This window comes from Pteropus vampyrus, unplaced genomic scaffold (genome assembly GCF_000151845.1).
Source record: "Pteropus vampyrus isolate Shadow unplaced genomic scaffold, Pvam_2.0 Scaffold151, whole genome shotgun sequence".
NCBI classification, from domain to species: Eukaryota; Metazoa; Chordata; class Mammalia; order Chiroptera; family Pteropodidae; genus Pteropus; species Pteropus vampyrus.
In genome coordinates, this window is record NW_011888932.1 from 871,224 (window position 1) to 890,233 (window position 19,010).

Here is a 19,010-nt window from a genome sequence, read left to right on the forward strand (position 1 = left end):
CTGTTTTCTAGGCTAGAGACTGGAAAAGCTCTGCTGGGTAAAAAAGAATATTAGCAAATTGCCATATTGGACCTCTCCTATTCTTTTGACTTTCTGAATTTGGCCCATTTGTTGCTATTCAGCATTTTTATCTTCATTCAGAGATGGGAAGAGGAAGACAATGAAACATGACAATAAGATAATCCCCCTCTACTCACCACTATTTCTCGTTTTAAAAAAAAAAAAAAACAGATAAAAATATATCGGAACACAGATTCTCGAGTCACATATGTTTGGCTACTTATTTATCTTCTCTGTCCCTCAGTTACCTCCTTTAGCAAATGGAACTTACTCATTCAGCAAGTATCTTACTGTGCATCTGTCATTTGGAGGCGCTATATGAAGAGTGTGCTGATTTTCTATTGGTGAACAAAATCCGCGATACCTGTCCTCATATAGCTTACAGTCAAGGGATTGTATAGCATCAATCAACCTGAAAGGGCGTTATGAGAATTAATGATAGAAGATATGTCAAGCTTTGCCACAATGTCTGGCTCATAGTAATACTTTAATAAATTGTAGATGATATTATTTATAAAATAATATTTTATGTGGATTTGTGTATTTCAGTTTTTCAGTTTGTTTATATTAATACATTTGTCTCTGAAAGTATGTCCCAGAGAGGAGCCATCTTCTTATTCCTCAGTAGCTCCATGCATCATCTTGAAAAGCTGAGAGAATGAAAAATGCACATACTGGATTCTTAAGGAGTTATAACCCATCTTCTCATGTGGCTTTTGGCTCTAGATCAGGGATGACAGGGGGGAAATATTCCTGTGGGAAGCATTTCCCTGGTTTCTTTTTATAGCTGAGAAAAAATTTCAGTCCTTTCTCTATGACATGTAAAGAATTTGTATATAGCATGATATCAAATCCAGTGTGATTCTGAACTGAGAATAAGAAATTGATTTAATAATGAGTGCCAGGAAAGCTAAAGCCAGTGTTACAATAGCTATTCTTTTTGGATATTGCAGTGTATTAGATGGTAGAAGGACACTGCGTTATGTAGGAGGGAGGCATTTGCAGTGGGCTTTTAGAGTGTACTTACTAGATTTCCAAGTTAGAGCACATCTGTGCATTTGCTTACCCACCCACACTCCATTTGTTTTTGTGGTTTCTCTCCTCAGTCGAGGTAAAGTTATCCATGTCTCGATTATTTTTTACAACTCCGCCATTTGCTCATATTATTTCTCATTAGTGCTTTGTTGCTGTCGTTATTACTTTGCTCCCAGTCTCCTTTTATAGATAGTTAATCTGACTTCTTTTAAGCCTTAAGATGAGGCTAATTTAGAGGAAGTAGAAAACAGACCTGTCAAACAAACGTGTGACTTCTTTGAATTCAGAAACTCTGCCTCCCTACTAGAGCCCTGTCCGTGACTGATTTTTGGCACAACATTCGCCAGCAGTTTTGTTGCTGTGGGACTGCATTGTTACAGTGGAAAAGCAGTCAGCAGGTTCTGTCAATCGATGGCCCAGTTCACGTATTTAAAAAAATCTCACATTAAGCCCCCAGAAGACAATGTGATTAAATCTCAGCTTCTTTGCCCTTTACTGCGATAGTAATATGGGGTTCTGAATTGATTTCAAAAGGTATTAGCATATAATTACCATGTAGACTGGAATAAGACTTGCACTAGAGTATTGGCTTTCCCTAAGCAATTAGTCCTAGAAAATACACAGGCCCGGGCATGGTGCTGTCATATGAACATAAGGTTTATTTATAATCTTCCCTACAGTGCAAGTGTGGGAAGAGAGAGCCCATAGTGCTGTGCGGGGAACTGGAGTGATTTGTCAGGTTACAGAAGCAGCCAGAAGGAACAGCGTGGGTGGCACAGGAAGTGCACAATTGATTGGGCTAGCATGTAGAGCTGTGTCTTGTCTGGCTCCCACATCCTTCAAGATAGAAGAAGGACATTCCCTTTGTAACGTTTACCTGCAAGATAGCCCAAACTAAATCTTGTTATTTTGCATGTGTGTATGTTTATTTAAAAATCGTTAAAAATAAAAAGCATGAATACTTCTCATATTTGCCAGGGATAAAGATATACAACTATAGGTAAACTCAGACCCTATGGTCTCGTAGTATTTATTTAATAATAGAAAAAAAAAATCGAAGCCATGAAAATTAAATGACTGACTCAGGTACATGTAGCTGCTTTATGATGTAACTCTTACCCAAGGGCCTTTACCACCTCAACAGTCCCAGCAGCTGATCCTTAACTCTCTGCTGGTTGCCAGTGAATTATTTTTGAAATCTTTAAGAAGACTTAGATGTGATTTAGAAGCGTAAAACAATAGTAAATAAATCACTACCATTCGTGCATCCATAGATACCATTCTTTCTAATTTACAGTCAGAAGTGTCTGTCATCTTAGATTGGCTTCTTTAGATTATTATCATACATAGATGTAATTTTATAAAGTGTACTTCTTAATGCAATAATTATGCTCTAAGAGACTTCATGTATTAAAATATCCCATTGCAGAAACACTAGTTTAATGAGCAGAAAGTGAAGGATTTCAAAATTGCAATAAAATTATTTTCCTACAGTTTTATTAACATAAATAGGTTTATAATAGCTAAAAGTACAAAAATAAATTGACCAATTTTTTTTATTGTGGCAATGGTTTCATGAGTATCAAAACACATCAAATTTTACATTTTAAATACGTGATTTATTATATGTCTACTGTATCTCAGTTAAAAAATTTGTTGATCAGACCTGGCAAAAATAAATACTGAAAGAATGTCCTGAACATGACCTTCCCATATACAAAGCTAAAGTCACCCCATTTTGTGACTATTAAAATAATCTACAACCTAATTCACAATTCAAAAGTCAACAGAAATATGTGATGCTAGCTGAGTGATCAGCCTCACACACAAAACATGGGACCTCTGTGATGTGTGCAACATTTTTCCTTTCTTCAGAGTGCAATCCCCCAGGTCATTACCATCTTGTAACTGATAGCTTTTTTTGTCTTGCTAACTTATCTTCCCTAAGTAATCCATTGTGTTATATCCAGGTTGAGTTACAAAAAGATGTACTCATTAAGAAAACATATTTATGAGGCAGTGCTAAATTTTTTCTGTTCATTCTCTCTTAACTTTTACAAAAACCCAATGGAAGTTGGCGCTATTTTAATCCTTATGTTACACATAAGGAAACTGAAATATGAAGGAGCAGAATCAGTATGCAAATACTAGCTTTTCCAACTCTTAAGGGCTTTGTTCTTAAGTTATTCAGTTCTAGATTAATAATGATTCTAGAAGGAAAGTGAATTTCTCATCATTTTGTAGTTTTGGTAGATCTAGATTAATGCAGTTAATACAGTACTAGTTTAAAATATCTGAGGTAGTTTCTCATAATGCAATACCATGTTACTCTTTTTATCTAGGGGGGAAATATTCCTGTGGGAAGCATTTCCCTGGTTTCTTTTTATAGCTGAGAAAAAATTTCAGTCCTTTCTCTATGACATGTAAAGAATTTGTATATAGCATGATATCAAATCCAGTGTGATTCTGAACTGAGAATAAGAAATTGATTTAATAATGAGTGCCAGGAAAGCTAAAGCCAGTGTTACAATAGCTATTCTTTGGATATTGCAGTGTATTAGATGGTAGAAGGACACTGCGTTATGTAGGAGGGAGGCATTTGCAGTGGGCTTTTAGAGTGTACTTACTAGATTTCCAAGTTAGAGCACATCTGTGCATTTGCTTACCCACCCACACTCCATTTGTTTTTGTGGTTTCTCTCCTCAGTCGAGGTAAAGTTATCCACGTCTCGATTATTTTTTACAACTCCGCCATTTGCTCATATTATTTCTCATTAGTGCTTTGTTGCTGTCGTTATTACTTTGCTCCCAGTCTCCTTTTATAGATAGTTAATCTGACTTCTTTTAAGCCTTAAGATGAGGCTAATTTAGAGGAAGTAGAAAACAGACCTGTCAAACAAACGTGTGACTTCTTTGAATTCAGAAACTCTGCCTCCCTACTAGAGCCCTGTCCGTGACTGATTTTTGGCACAACATTCGCCAGCAGTTTTGTTGCTGTGGGACTGCATTGTTACAGTGGAAAAGCAGTCAGCAGGTTCTGTCAATCGATGGCCCAGTTCACGTATTTAAAAAAATCTCACATTAAGCCCCCAGAAGACAATGTGATTAAATCTCAGCTTCTTTGCCCTTTACTGCGATAGTAATATGGGGTTCTGAATTGATTTCAAAAGGTATTAGCATATAATTACCATGTAGACTGGAATAAGACTTGCACTAGAGTATTGGCTTTCCCTAAGCAATTAGTCCTAGAAAATACACAGGCCCGGGCATGGTGCTGTCATATGAACATAAGGTTTATTTATAATCTTCCCTACAGTGCAAGTGTGGGAAGAGAGAGCCCATAGTGCTGTGCGGGGAACTGGAGTGATTTGTCAGGTTACAGAAGCAGCCAGAAGGAACAGCGTGGGTGGCACAGGAAGTGCACAATTGATTGGGCTAGCATGTAGAGCTGTGTCTTGTCTGGCTCCCACATCCTTCAAGATAGAAGAAGGACATTCCCTTTGTAACGTTTACCTGCAAGATAGCCCAAACTAAATCTTGTTATTTTGCATGTGTGTATGTTTATTTAAAAATCGTTAAAAATAAAAAGCATGAATACTTCTCATATTTGCCAGGGATAAAGATATACAACTATAGGTAAACTCAGACCCTATGGTCTCGTAGTATTTATTTAATAATGGAAAAAAAAAATCGAAGCCATGAAAATTAAATGACTGACTCAGGTACATGTAGCTGCTTTATGATGTAACTCTTACCCAAGGGCCTTTACCACCTCAACAGTCCCAGCAGCTGATCCTTAACTCTCTGCTGGTTGCCAGTGAATTATTTTTGAAATCTTTAAGAAGACTTAGATGTGATTTAGAAGCGTAAAACAATAGTAAATAAATCACTACCATTCGTGCATCCATAGATACCATTCTTTCTAATTTACAGTCAGAAGTGTCTGTCATCTTAGATTGGCTTCTTTAGATTATTATCATACATAGATGTAATTTTATAAAGTGTACTTCTTAATGCAATAATTATGCTCTAAGAGACTTCATGTATTAAAATATCCCATTGCAGAAACACTAGTTTAATGAGCAGAAAGTGAAGGATTTCAAAATTGCAATAAAATTATTTTCCTACAGTTTTATTAACATAAATAGGTTTATAATAGCTAAAAGTACAAAAATAAATTGACCAATTTTTTTTATTGTGGCAATGGTTTCATGAGTATCAAAACACATCAAATTTTACATTTTAAATACGTGATTTATTATATGTCTACTGTATCTCAGTTAAAAAATTTGTTGATCAGACCTGGCAAAAATAAATACTGAAAGAATGTCCTGAACATGACCTTCCCATATACAAAGCTAAAGTCACCCCATTTTGTGACTATTAAAATAATCTACAACCTAATTCACAATTCAAAAGTCAACAGAAATATGTGATGCTAGCTGAGTGATCAGCCTCACACACAAAACATGGGACCTCTGTGATGTGTGCAACATTTTTCCTTTCTTCAGAGTGCAATCCCCCAGGTCATTACCATCTTGTAACTGATAGCTTTTTTTGTCTTGCTAACTTATCTTCCCTAAGTAATCCATTGTGTTATATCCAGGTTGAGTTACAAAAAGATGTACTCATTAAGAAAACATATTTATGAGGCAGTGCTAAATTTTTTCTGTTCATTCTCTCTTAACTTTTACAAAAACCCAATGGAAGTTGGTGCTATTTTAATCCTTATGTTACACATAAGGAAACTGAAACATGAAGGAGCAGAATCAGTATGCAAATACTAGCTTTTCCAACCCTTAAGGGCTTTGTTCTTAAGTTATTCAGTTCTAGATTAATAATGATTCTAGAAGGAAAGTGAATTTCTCATCATTTTGTAGTTTTGGTAGATCTAGATTAATGCAGTTAATACAGTACTAGTTTAAAATATCTGAGGTAGTTTCTCATAATGCAATACCATGTTACTCTTTTTATCTTAATATTTAGTGCCACTTTGAATTCATTAACAGAAGAATGCAGTTGGCGAAATTATACTTCTCTCTCAAGAACCTGGGAAGAAAAAATAATATTTTTTAGAGGTGGTTCTTGCCCAATTTGAGAGCTTCTTGAACTTCATAATTTAAGAGCTTTCCCCCTCAGCACTATTACAGAACTAAAGTTTTGTTTTTAGGCTACAAGAAATATATGTAAAATCTAGCTTATATTGAGAAGCCTCGTTCTTTTTTCTGTGTTTCTTGCAGTGAAGTCTTTGAGCTCTGTTTCTGCCATTTTTGTTTCTGTCCCTGGCTTATTAGGGGAAGAGTTTTGAATTACTTAGTCACATGTCATTGTCTTTATGCTGCTGAAATATTTAGGCTAAATATCTATATTCTTACTGATCTTCTGGAAGAATGACATTTAATTTTTTATTATTGCAGTCCTCGTTATTGCTCTACAAAAGCTTTATGTGGGATCTGTACAGTGAGCCACATTATCTTAAAATCATGGAGAGAAAGTGTCATGAAAGCAGAAAGTAAATATGAAGGTAATCTAAGAAACTTAGATTAATGTGGAAAGAATATTAAAAAATAGGGATAGGAATGTATGCTGAAAAAGAAACTTGCCTTTTGGAAGGAATAATTGATTTTCAGCAGTACCTCTTGAGACTCTCCTCTCCTTTCTGCAGTTTTTTCTTAGGTCTTACACAACTTTGAGATAGTTCTCCAGGCCTCTGTTCCCTCTTTTTTCTAGTTTCTTTCCCATTTCCTTCCATTTCTACTCATTGCTATCATAGTGACTGCACTTAAAATGCAGTCTGGAAAGACATGCTCTTAAATTATTGAGAAAAGTTTCCTTCTATCTGCCTCAACTTATAATTTATTTCTGTATTTTGCTTTATTTGCACAATGAACATTTGGAGTCACAGTAATTTCACAATTTTAAGTCATGAAACTGAAAGAAGAGTATTAATGAAATTCTTATTCCAAGTTCGACTTGCTGACGATATCAAACAACTGCTTAAACTCATCACAAATGTGATTGAATATGTGTGTTTTAATTATAGTTTTTAAGAGGTGAGCTTAAAATCAGTAATCCAACATGAAAATCAGACATTCCACCAAAACAGTAACCATGAGCCTATTTCTCATTATTTTATTTTATTTTTATTTTTTTCTCATTATTTTAAGTCAGGAAAAATTATTCATTACAAATCAACACGCTCCCCCTTTCCTAAAATATAGCTAAAATACCATAAAAATATTGTATTTAGGTAACACATAATAGTATTAGGATGTAAAGTGCCTAATATCGCTACAGAATCACCAAGTAGTGTGATTGCTAACACAGTTGTTTCATATACAATAACTTGCTTTCTTTTAGTTCAACCAACATCCAAACCGCACATCCCAGTTTTTGATACTGAATGTGCAATTCAAAACCTCTCTTTGTGATTCTGTACTTGGAAAACACCTCGGGACTTTTCCCTCACGACATTTTATTTAAAATCTTTTATTTTATATTGAGAATGTGGATATAAATTTTTCCTATATAAATGTTTACTGAAAAATACTGTATTTAGAGATGTAAATTCTATGAAGCTTAAGTATTAAAAATCAAAAAGTGTTCTATCAGGAAAACATATACCCATATATGTTTCTTCCTCCTTAAACAACAACAAAAAATACTTTATTGATATTTTTTAACATCTACAAAGTAAATGGATAATATAATAAAATTCTTTTGTGTAGCCATCACATATTTCAGCAATTACCAACAGCCTGCCTTTTATGTATCATCTGTACCTACATATACCCATCCCTACTCAGTTAACATTTTTATAGTCTTGTGTGGCAAAACTTACATAAAATGAAATGCACAGATCTTATCTGTACAATTTTAACAACCATATACACCTGTGCAACTCTACCATCTATCATTTTCGTCTCCCCAGACACTCTTCTCATGTCCTTTCCCATTGGAACCTCCCACCCCTATCCTGGGAGGCAACTACTGTATTGATTTTTTTCTTTTTACCTTTGATTAATTTGTTCTTTTCTGAACTTCATATAAATGGGATCATACAGTTTGTACTCTTTTGTGTACAGTTTCCTTCTCAGCATGTCTGTTTCATCTATGTTGTTCCATGGATTAGTAGTTTGTTCCTTTTTGCTGCTGAGTAGTATTCCACCATGTCACTCTAACACAGTTTGTTCATCAGTTTACCTGTAGGTGGACATCTGGATTTTTTTCCAGAGTTTTGACTATAATGAATAAACCTGCTATGAACATTTGTGTGACAGGCCTTTTTGAGGATGAATATTTTCTTTTCTCTTGGGTAAATATTAATGGTAAATTACTAGGAAACAGGATATTTGTGTGTTTAACTTAAAAAGAATCTGCAACCCTTTTTTCCAAGTGATTAGGCCATTAAACATTCCCACCAGCAGCGTATGAGCAGTCTGGTTGTTCCACAACTGCTCTGGTGGGTGTATAATGGTTCCTCATGTGGTTTTAACGTACATTTTCCTGACGATGGATGGCGTTGAGCATGTTTCTTGTGTTAAGCAGCCATTCAGATATATTCTCTTGTGGAGTGTCCATTCAAGTCTTCTCCTTATTTTAAATTAGGTTGTTTGTCTTTTTATAATTGAATTAAACGTAAGAGTTCTTTATATGTTTAGGATACTAGTTCTTTATCAGTTATACGATTTATGGCTTATCTTTTCTTCTTCCTCCTCTTCCTTCTCCTCTTCCTTTCTCTTTCTCTCTCTCTCTCTCTTTCTGTCTTTTCTCTTTCTCATCTCAAAGAAAGGCATTTATTGTTAGATTATTAAATAAGATCTTAGCTGTAGGTTCTTTATAGGTGCCCCTTATCAAACTGAGGAACTTCTCTTCCATTTCTAATTTGATAAGAGGGTTTTTTAAATCACAATTTAGCATTGTATTCTGTCAAATGCTTTTTCTGCACCTATTTAGGTTTCTTACCGTAATATTCAAAGTCCTTCAAAAGATATCTTTAACCTACCATTCCAGCTTCTATCACTGTGATCCAGCTACACTGAGTTACTTAAATAAATCCTCAATAAGGACATGTATTTCCCTCATGCCATTTTTTTGCTCATGTATTTTAGTCAGTATACTTCCAGAGACATTTTTTAAGACCTAACACAACTGTTTAGGCATAAATTCATGACATTATTTTTGTTATTTTTCTAAATAAAATACTTATTTAGCTTTGACATCTCAGTATAGAGTTTTTTCAAATATTTAACTTTAGATAATCAACTCGAAATCCAAAAGTAGACAGTAGAAAAATAAATATTAGTTATTATTTATTGAAAATGTACTATTTTTTATAAGAGAGATGGCTTCTAATACCAGATATATGTTTTATTGTTTATTAAATTTATTGGGGTGACCGGATATATATTTAATTATTTCCCTCAGATAAATTCCTTAATCTCTCTGGTATTCTAACTGTAAAGTGAAAGAGGACTCAATATCTTTAAAAACCTTTCAACTTAATATTTTGTGGTTGTGGAATCTAAATTTTTGCTTCTCAAGCTTCAGCATGTGATTTAGCCTAAGGTGTTTCTGTTTTAGGGAACAGAAAAGCTGTAAATCCTTTCTCAAAAATTTTACCAAATAAATCTCTTTCACTGTATAAGTTACTCTCAACCAAGGCTGTATATCAGCATTATAGGACAGCTTTGCCTAAATAACAGCCTTTCACCCCAGCCCACTAGATGAAAATTTGAAGGTGGAGCCTTGATGTGCTTTTTTGAAAGTTACCTAGTTTGATATATCATATGAATCTAGTCAGGAATCTAGATGTAAATATTTGCCTTTGTCCTAGAAGAACATTGACAAAGTACCAAGTACCTCTGCAAACTTATTGTAGAAAATATAACCATTTGTTATTCAATTCAGATTACACACCAATTGCATGAAATAAAACGGTGTGCCCAGTGATGGAACTAGAAATTTTGACAACCAATACAAGTAGCAATGAATGTGTTCCTGAATCCACAAAAGGGAAAGGAAAGATCTTTACGTAGTCTGTAGTGCTTCCTGCCCTTTAACTTGAGTCTGTCTCCATCCATCTCTTCTAAATGCCAAGAGAGTGGGATTGACCTAGACTTAGGAGCTGTGGCTGGAAAAATGAGGACAGGAGAATAGGATGATTTCACAGCTGAAGGCTCAACATTTTGCACAATATTTAAATTTTATAATTTAAAATTATTTTGACTTTCTAAATCATATTGCCTATCCATATTGATGTTTCTGGCTATGATTCAAAAGTATTAGGTTAACAAATAGGTTTTAATTCTGATTGATTCCCTAACATACTGAGATGTCATAAGGTAGTGCTTCTTACTGCTATTTTTCTCTTTTTTTTAACAGAGATTACACTTTTTTTACATGTTTTTAAAGTAACATGTAATCATAAAAAATTCTAATTGTACAGGTATAAGTAATAATCTTCCCTCTTTTACCTTTGTAATGCTGCTCCAGAAGTAACCACTGTCAACTTACCATTTTTCCCATTTCTTGCTTGCATAGTCATATACTTCTGTGCAAATATAGATTTTATAGTTAATGTACACAAAATCATATTGTACATACATTTTTTTACTGAATGGTATATCATTTTCTGTGTCAGTTCAAGTAATATTAAAAAATACTGGTGTATATGCCTTTGTGCAATTGTTGGAATAAATCGTCTTTCCGCCCTACTATCAGTATGTAAGAAAGGTTATTTCCCCCAAATCTAAAAAACACTGGATATTACCAGACCTTCGCCAACCTGACAGGTGTAGTTTTTTTCATTGTCTCTTCACACATTTGTCATACATATATACATAAGAAAAGACTGAGGAAATAGTACTATACTCTGATGGGGCAGAGTTTTTAAAGTTAACACTCGAATTGGATCTTTCTCTGCCTTCACCACTGTACAGAGTTTAGAACTGGGTGCTGAGGAGTTATTTAAAGAGGGAGGAAGCATCTACAGCCATGCCACCCTGAACAAGCCCGATCTGGTCTGATCTCGGAAGCTAAGCAGGGTTGGGCCTGGTTGGTACTTGGATGGGAGACCACATAGTCATAAAAAACTAATTAATTGATTGATTGATTGATTTAAGAGGAGGGAGGGAGAATGTGGGAGGGAAGGAGGAAGGAAGGGAAGGAGGGAGGGAGGGATGGAAGGAGGGAGGGAGGGAAGGAAGGAAAGGAAGGAAAGGAAGGAAGAAGGTATTTGGGGACAGAATATGGGTGGTTAGGATACGTATTAAATGAAGTAGCAGGAGTCCCATGGCATCAAGTTAAACATATGTGTTGCCCATTGCACAGGCCCCATACTTACTGGAAAGAAGCTTCGGGACAGGGAAACTTGAGTTTAGATTCTGACTCTGCCACAACCTTACCTAGAACTGAGTTTGTAAGTCTCAGTATTCTCATTACAGAAGTACAGAAGCACCTACTTAACCTACCTGTCCTGCTGAGCAGTGTGGCAGTGCTAGACTCTGTATGAGATATACTTTAAAAGTTATCAAATATATGTGGCATACTCCTGCCACTGTAGGACTGATTCACTGACAAGATTAATGTTTAAAAATAAAAGAGAGAGATAAAAGGAAACTGGATTGGAAGGAGGGGAGTTAGGGACTTTGATAGAGTCTTTTAATGATGGATTGGGTTTGTGGCTATGTCTGTAGAAGCTGCAAGGAAACTATTTTGAAGGCAAAAGAAAAAACTTCCAGTAACAGAGGGAATTGGAGTAGAGCTCTAATCAGATTGTTCCTACGAAAGCAGCAAATATTAAGCTGTGCATTACTAGTTTAGGGAACATCTTAACTCTTAGTGTGCTGATGTTCTTAGAAAAAGGAATTCTGGATCAGATCACCTGTGTTGTAATTATTTATGTGACTAACAATACTGTAAATAGAATTAAGCTGTAATGCCTCAGCCTCCCAGGAAAACATGATTCCCCTGCAATATTAATGAGCTGCTGAAAGGTAGATTATACTTCTGCCTCCAGTTACTTGTTCCTTCCTATGCCTTGCAGGTAATAGGAAATATCTACAGGTACCTACTTCATTTAGTCAATGAACCAGCCTATAGCAACTGGACCAATTTCCCCAGAAACACTAAAAGAGCCACATGTGAACATATTTCTCTGCTCACTTCCTTGAAGTCAATAGTTTTTTAAATTGTCGGCATTTAGGATGCAAAAGAATATCTTACTATTTTCTTAGTATATCCAATTTAGAAAGATGTGAGCTACACATTACTATCACTTTGCCTTTAGAAGTTATTTCAATTTAATTAGTTTTGTTCAAGAGAGAAAAATCTTTCACACTTAAACCTTTTAAATGAACGTGTGTTCCTTTGGGAACATTGTACTGCACAGAAGATAGATTAAACTGAAGTTGCCAGAGATCTCCTTTTAGCACTACATCCATTAAACTTAGTCTTTACAACTTGCTCCTTTGCCCAAAGAATTAAGATTTTGAAGCTTGATATATATTATTTTGTCTTTTTTGAGAAAAAATTTAATGTGATAATTTATTCAGAAATACTTTTTCGTTCTAATGAAATTGTGTTTTCATGTGAGTTTTAGTCATCTTCCCTGTTTGGTACCCTGGCCTTGGCACCCCTTTATTCCCTTCGGTTCTCCCAGTGGTTTGGAAAATGAAGATCATTCTTCATAGGGACTGTTGCCCAAGATTTTTGGAAACGGAAAATATTCAAGTACACAAGGTATTCTTTGAACAAGTCCTGGCTAGCTCTATTCTCTGTTAGTCTGCTTTCCTGCCCAAAAGCTTTACTGAAGTACCTATACTTTCTACAAAGAGACCTACATGTAATACCTACATCTCTTTTCATATGCTTTTCCCTAGTCCTGGTGCCCTTCCTGCCTCTCACTTCTCCCTGTTCATGCTAAGTTTCTGTCAGCTTCTCAAGACCAACCCACCCATCTCCAAGAAGAGACATTCACTTTTTGCTTTATGCCGACATCCATCATATAGCAGTGCAATGACTTGTTCCCAAGACTGTGTCATTTATTAGAATACCAGATGCTTGAGGTCAGGGACCATATCTGCCTGAATTAATTCCTACAAAGTGACTTTATCAGAGAATCTTGTATCTAAAACATACATGGTGATAAAGAGGTTTCTATTTCTGTTAATTGGATTTAAAATTCCATAAGATTAAGAATGTATTACTTATCCTGTGGCTTTTTCTCCCCACACCAGATAAATACTCTTAGGAATATTTTCTGATCATTATCAGGAAAGGCTTTTAGACTCAAAATGATCTGGCTGTAAATACGGGCTCTAAATATGGTTTAGTTCCTTAAACTTTCTAAGCCTCAATTTCTCCATCTGTCTAATGAGGTACTAATGCATTCCTCTACTGATTTATGTGCAATATAAGTGAAATGATGTATTTAAGCTGAGTGTATGCACATGTGTAGTATGTGAGCCTTGTATGTTGTAAGCATTTATTAAACGGTATTATTACTAAGTAGTTATAAAATATCAATATAGAAAAACAAATGGAAGTCATCTTAAATCCCACCAGAGATACCATCATTGTTGACATTTAGTAGAGATACTCAGCCAGCTTTCTTTAGACTCAAAGAAGAATTTTACATAAATGAAAATAATGAGATAAATAGATTATATGATATTTTGTTACTTTTTTCACTCAATAATATTATCTTTTTATGGCAGTGGATCTAGATCCATGTCCTCTTCCTTTACCTCCTTTTAATGGCACAGTTTTCCATTTGTCGATGGCAAATATAATAAATCTTTTGTCAAATGTATAGTTTTTCCTTTTTCTATTATAAGTATAGTCATTACAGACACTCAGGTTTTTAATCTTTTTAGGTTAAATTTTTAGAAGTTGAATTGTTAGATTAAAACTTAACCTATAAAAAGATTCATCAAGTTATAAACACTTATGATTTGTTCATTTTTTTCTGCGTGTGTTTTACTCAATAAGAGTTTATTATAGAAAATGTTAACCTGCAGATTCTAATGTCTTAAAATGTGCATTTTAAAATATATTTGAAAGCGAATTAGATAGAAGGACTCTCAGATTTCACTGTCAGCAATTCCAGTTACTTGATATCCAATTCAGTTCTTCAATAATAATTATCATGGTTCATAATAAATCTTTCTACTTTAATAAAAGCATAGGAGGAGGGAGTTTTGTTAAATATATTATAACTTGATATTCAAACCTCAGGCAAATCTGTTGCTTGAACTAACTTTTAGATTTTGTATAATTAATATTTCTAATTTGAGCTTAAGTTAATTAACTTTTACTTCCAATTTGGTAAAGTTTTTGAATAAATTTAATTGAGCTGCTCTCTAGCATAAATTTATATTCATGTTCAGTTGAACTGAGGAAAATTAAGAGTAGTTGAATACCTATTTCTTTATGACATTTTTGAATATTTAATTTTTTTGAAACAAATCTCATTAAACACCTCTAAAGGGAAGGCAAGTTTATGTAATATAACAAAAGTATTTACATCCATTTACTTTTGGTGAATCTTTTCTGGATTAACCTCGGTTCTGCTTTTTCTACAAACTATAAAATATTGCAATTAAGTATCTCATCTCTGGTACCTAAATATAGACAGTTTACCTCAAGTCAGTGGGTTTTTTGTTTATTTACTTGTTTGTTTGTTTGTTTGTTTTACTACAGTAGCAGAAACCAACCCATGAGGGGAAAATTAATCACAATGAAAACCTTTTACAATATGATTTATAAATTTTACAAATACAGATGTTTCTCATTGGGTGCTATCATCTTCAGTATCCAGAGCTGCTATAATTTGCTCCTGAATGACATTTTGTTGAACAAGAAATTCAGAGCTTAGGAAAAGATGAGCTAACTTACCCATGGTAAAACATTGCTGTCTTTCTGGCACCAGGGGCCACAGAGCTGAGGTAGAAGTTACTGACCATGAGGATCTCAGGAGGCCTTTTTTGTCAGTAATCAGAAGAGGAACCCAAACACAGATAAGAAAACTAGAACTGTGGGTCAAACACATATTAGAAAGCTCCTTTGGACAGAGAGCCTTTTTCCTCTGTCTTTTTTTCCCCTTTTTTTCTCTCTTTTGAATGCCAAGGTAAGTTACTGAGTGTCTTTGAGAGGGCATAAAACAAGGAAATACAGAGAGAGAGATGTCACTGGGATGTATAAATTAATATTTAGAATTAAAGGGAGCACCAGGTACTGTATCTATGAAGACCTTTTAGTGGCAAAGAACGGAAATTAGTTCAAGGTAATTTAACCAAAAAAGGAATTTATTGTAATGGTGTGAGTGTCCCTCCTGGAACCTAAATATCAAGATGCATGAGGGCCTCAGGAAGTGATGGTTTTCCCTGCTCCTTCATCCGTGTTGCAGAATGTGGCATCTCACAGAAGCTCAGAGAAGATATAGAGAATCGTTACTTATGTCTCAGCCCCAATTTAACCCCCTCCAATAGATAGTCTTAATTGTCTCAGTCTGTAACATATGTCCCCCTTGAATGACATGATGAGCAATTCAAACATGGATGCTCAGCATCATAAATGGTATTTGTGATGGGAAGGTCTGAAGGACCATCCCTTGCAAAGAGAAGTGGTTTTGTGCTGGCAAAGATCCCCGAAGTCTCTACCAAACCTCCCTACCCCAGTCTGGCCTGGCTTTCTCATTTAGTGATACAGAAATCAAGACAAAATGGCATGAAATATACTTTCCATAATCATGGCTTGATGAACGTGGGATAAAGATATAATTTATCATCCACTGGGTTACTTTTGAGAAGGAACACTATTAATAATTGGAACAACATGCATAAACTGGACTATCCCAGGAGAATTATGATATATGGTTTCCTTGAATGAAAAAGTTGCAAATCTCTATGGCCAGGCCACCCTGAACAAGCCTGATCCCGTCTGAACTTGGAAGCTAAGCAGGGTCGGGCCTGGGTAGTACTTGGATGGGAGACTACCTAGGAAGACCAGGTGCTATAGGCGTAAAAAAAAAAAAAAATAAGGGATTGTAGACTGACAAGGTCCTTGCAATCTGTGAAGTCAACCAAAGGTTGCCTCACCGAAAAAAATAAATAAATAAAAAATAAAAGTAAAAGTTGCAAAATCTCGGATTTTCAGATAATAAATAAATTATTTGGATGGAGTGGGAACCCCAAATCAAGAGTAAAGATAGTTCTTCTCACCATTATGAGATATTAAAAATAAAGACATATCTAAATAATTTATTATTCTTTTCACATATCATTGCATCAACTTTGAAAAGAGAAACTTTGGGAAAGGCACTTAGTTTCTCTACTTCTCAATTTACTGGAAGTAAATGGAAAAGTATGATTTTCCAATTTCTAGATAATCTGAATGATAAGTCATATCTAAAAGAATGAGAGCTTATTTGCCTCAAAATTAAATATTTCAATTGTTTTAGCTCGGGTTGGAAAAAATTTAAATGGTGGTCAATCCATGTATATACAATGGAAAAAAATGTAGTAAGTGTATATTATTCTGGTTGCAGTTTGTTTGCACAAACAGAAAGATACAGTCTTATAGGACTCCATATTGCATTTGGGACTTCAAAAAGCCTGACAGTCAACAATCAGGTATTTCTTCTATGTGTGGTGGTGAAATGCTTGATTCTGAACTCTGTCTCTCAAAACTCCAAGTGCTAAGGTAGTAGGCATCCTCCTGTTTCTGCTCAGAGTTTATTTAATAGATATCTTTGTAAAGATCACCTTTAGAAATCATGATTTTTAGGTATACCGTATAGATGATGTGACCTCTAAGTGTGCCTTAGGATTATAGGCTTTTAAACTAATAGCTAAATCTCCTTGGGCAAATTACTCAAGCTCTTGGAGTTTCAGTTTCATTATTTGGTGAAAGTACATAATATCCCAGTTGTTCTGATATTTAAATGAGATACTGTGCCTAAAGAGTTTAGCATAGTGTTTGGCATAGAGTAAGCACTCAATAAAATGGTTGCTATTATTAATTAGTGTTAACCCAAAAGACTTCCAGGCTGTGTAGAATGCTTTTTTCCCCCCAATGCTCTACTTAGAAGATGTCCTACATCTGTTGTTTAAAGAATAGTGCCCTCAGAGAACAGCAGCTTCTCAGAATAAGTGACAGTCTCAAGTTAATTATACATAAAATATATCAGATTCTTCCTAATTACTTACTGAATTTTCTCTGGAGTGCATTTCCTATAGTGATGAAGAAATATAAAAATTGCTCTGGTAGTTACAAGCTATATACCTTTTATTTAAATAGCGAAATTGTTTTGTGTTAAAGAAAACCTAAAAAAAAAACCACACAAAAGAGATCTTCCTCTCCTGAAACTCAGGCTGCAGATGTGTCATTTCTGAGGCCAAAAAAGAGGTTTTGTCTTAGATTTTTTAATCCAGAGATCTGCATTTTCCTTTTAGATTTAATCCAGTGAAATCAAGTTTCACTCTATCTTGAGTTTCTTGTTCTTATTCCCAGTTTTCCACTGAATAGCAGAGTTTCTCCAGAGGCTTCTGAACATTGGCAGGAAACAGCTGCCTTAGCAGTAAACACCACAGTTGTTGGCACTGGAAAAAATATAAGCAAGATGCTTTGCCATTCTACTGCCAGAGCCTCTCAACATTCAGAAACCGCACCATGAAAGACATAACTGTAGATTTAGGTAAATGAAGATTAATGACCTGCTTTCTTCATTTGGGCTGTAATTTTTCTCTCTTAAAATCATAGTACCATGTATTCTGTTCTATCAAAATGGAGGATCCCAGCTAAAAAGCAGGCCTAGCCATAAACATGAAACAGCTCAAGTTTTTTATATGCTCAAATTTTTGCTAATTAGAAAAGAAAAACATTTTTTTTTAACCTCTATCACGTTGAAGGCTGGAGCCCACCTCAGAGAACGCGTACTAGCAGTTGATTAATGGAAGTGCCACTTCTATTCAGGGCTCTGTGGTTTAATCCATCCTCATCCAGTGTCACTGTGTGCAAGCTATGCACGACAAGCTGGGGAATGTCTAGAGGAGGACACTGGTTTCTGCCCTCAGAGTTTAGCTCAGTCCAATAAATGTTATGTGCCCGCCTGGTGCTTTCAACTTAACAGGGATTGACTTCACCATGTTCGGTGGGGTATAAGTGCAACAAGGTAACATTTTTTAAACCAAGTGCCATAAAATTCAAGCTGCAAGGTTTGATAGGTCGAGATTTATGAAAGACTTTCTGAAAGCAGAGTCCAGGTACAGTGGGGAAGACATTTGCAAATAATTACCTGAATGCCAGGCATTGAATCGAGTACTCTGCACATTCTCATTTTTAAATTATGATTTAAAGATCTTTATTTGTAGTTCATTGTAAATTTAAAGAGATTGAAAAATTTGGTTACCAAAAAAAGTAATCATGCTGGACATACTATTGTTTATCGAGGTTTTGCTACAATACATTAGGACATTTCCTATGTCACTAAGTATGCTTTTTTTTCCACATTACTCTTAATGACTATATGACTTATTTAACCATATCCCTTATAGCTAAGTTAGGTAAGAAGATGTAAATACAAGAAAAAATTTTAAAAAGAAAAAAGCATGAAAGTATTAGGAGAAAATATAAAATCTAGAGGGTGGATCCTTTAAAAATATATATTTTATTTTTTTAGAGTAACAAAATTGAGAGAGAGGTAGAGATTTCCCACATACCCCATCTCCACCCATGCATAGCCTCCCTCATTATCAATATCACTGTCCAGAGTAACGCATTTGTTGCAATTGATGAGCCTACACTGACATGTCATTATGACCCAAGTCCATAGTTTACATTAGGGTTTATTCTTGCTCTTGTACATTCTATAAATCTGGACAAACGTATAATGGCAGGTATCTACCATTGAAG

The 19,010-nt window shown here is 34.9% G+C and overlaps 1 protein-coding gene and 1 pseudogene across 1 annotated transcript in view; both read left to right on the plus strand.

The window, feature by feature from the left end:
• Positions 1–19,010, plus strand: part of PATJ (PATJ, crumbs cell polarity complex component) — a 320,321-nt gene that overhangs the window by 191,552 nt on the left and 109,759 nt on the right. The gene's annotated exons all lie outside the window — the stretch shown is intronic.
• LOC111745295 lies at positions 16,000–16,118 on the plus strand (annotated as a pseudogene).